Source organism: Arvicola amphibius, chromosome 6, assembly GCF_903992535.2.
Source record: "Arvicola amphibius chromosome 6, mArvAmp1.2, whole genome shotgun sequence".
NCBI classification, from domain to species: domain Eukaryota; kingdom Metazoa; phylum Chordata; class Mammalia; order Rodentia; family Cricetidae; genus Arvicola; species Arvicola amphibius.
Genome location: NC_052052.2, coordinates 54,013,135 through 54,015,261, shown reverse-complemented (window position 1 = coordinate 54,015,261; position 2,127 = coordinate 54,013,135). Strand labels below are relative to the sequence as shown.

At 38.5% G+C, this 2,127-nt stretch overlaps 1 pseudogene; it reads left to right on the top strand.

Annotated features, from left to right (window-relative positions):
• Window positions 1–1,504: 1,504 nt before the first annotated feature.
• Window positions 1,505–2,127, top strand: part of LOC119817537 — a 4,747-nt pseudogene continuing 4,124 nt past the window's right edge.

Here is a 2,127-nt window from a genome sequence, read left to right as displayed (position 1 = left end):
GGCTAGTTCAACATACAAAAATCTATCAATGTAATCCATCATATAAATAAACTGAAGGAAATATATGATCATTTCATTAGATGCTGAAAAAGCATGTGACAAAATTCAACACTTCTTTATGATAAAGGTCTTGAAGAGATTAGGGATATAAGGTTCATTCCTAAATATACAGCAAGCCGACAGCTAACATTAAATTAAATGGAGAGAAACTCAAAGCCATCCCACTTAAATCAGGAACAAGACAAGGCTGTCCACTCTCTCCATACCTCTTCAATATAGTGCTTAAAGTTCTAGCAATAGCAATAGGACAGCATAAGGAGATCAAGGGGATTCGACTGGGAAAGGAAGAAGTCAAACTTTTGTTATTTGCAGATGACATGATAATGTACATAAGCGACCCCAAAAACTCTACCAAAGAACTTTTACAGCTGATAAACACCACTAGCAATGTGGCAGGATACAAGATCAACTCGAAAAAATCAGTTGCCCTCCTATACACAAAGGATAAAGAAACAGAGAGAGAAATCAGAGAAACATCACCTTTCACGATAGCCACAAATAGTATAAAGTATCTTGGGGTAACTCTAATCAAGGAAGTGAAAGATCTATTTAACAAGAACTTTAAGTCTTTGAAGAAAGAAATTGAAGAGGATACCAGAAAATGGAAGGATCTCCCTTGCTCTTGGATTGGGAGGATCAATATAGTAAAAATTACAATTCTACCAAAAGCAATCTATAGATTCAATGCAATACCCATCAAAATCCCAACAAAATTCTTCACAGACCTTGTGAGAACAGTAATCAACTTTATATGGAAAAACAAAAAACCCAGGATAGCCAAAACAATACTATACAATAAAAGTACTTCCGGAGGCATTACTATCCCTGACTTCAAACTCTATTACAGAGCTACAGCAATGAAAACAGCTTGGTACTGGCACAAAAACAGGGATGTTGACCAATGGAATTGAATCGAAGACCCAGATATTAATCCACAAACCTATGAACACCTGACTTTTGACAAAGGAGCTAAAAGTATACAATGGAAGAAAGAAAGCATCTTCAACAAATGGTGCTGGCATAAATGGATGTCAACCTGTAGAAAAATGAAAGTAGATCCACTTCTATCACCATGCACAAAACTGAAGTCCAAATGGATTAAAGACCTCAATATTAATCTGACCACACTGAATCTGATAGAAGAAAAAGTGGGAAGTAGTCTACACACAGGCACTGGAGATCACTTCCTACATAGAACCCCAGTAGCACAGACAATAAAAGCAACATTGAATAAATGGGACCTTCTGAAACTGAGAAGCTTCTGTAAAGCAAAGGACACTGTCATTAAGACCAAAAGGCAACCTACTGACTGGGAGAAGATCTTCACCAACCCCACATCAGACAAAGGTCTGATCTCCAAAATATATAAAGAACTCGAGTTCCTGCGAGTTTCTTCCTGCTGTGTACATCTGGCCTCTGGCCTCTGGCTTCTAGCCACTTCCCTCATGCTATGGCCCCGAAACGGCAATCTGCGCTCCTGCCTCAGTCCAAGAAACCCAAATCGGCTCCTTCCCCGAAACTGGAGGACAAGTCGGCTTCTCCCTTCCTGCCAAAGGGAGAAAAAGAACAGCAAGAAGCAATTGAACATATTGACGAAGTACAAAATGAAATAGACAGACTTAATGAACAAGCAAGTGAGGAAATACTAAAAGTAGAACAAAAATATAAAAAACCCCACCAACCGTTTTTTCAGAAGAGGTCAGAATTGATCGCTAAAATCCCAAATTTTTGGGTAACCACATTTGTCAACCATCCACAAGTGTCTGCACTCCTTGGGGAGGAAGACGAAGAGGCTCTGCATTATTTAACCAGAGTTGAAGTAAGAGAATTTACTTTTTTTAATGTCTTTAACAGAAGACATTAAATCAGGTTACAGAATAGATTTTTATTTTGATGAAAATCCCTACTTCGAAAATAAAGTTCTCTCCAAAGAATTTCATCTGAATGAGAGTGGTGACCCATCCTCAAAGTCCACTGAAATCAAATGGAAATCTGGAAAGGATTTGACAAAACGCTCGAGTCAAACACAGAATAAGGCCAGCAGGAAGAGACAACACGAAGAGCCAG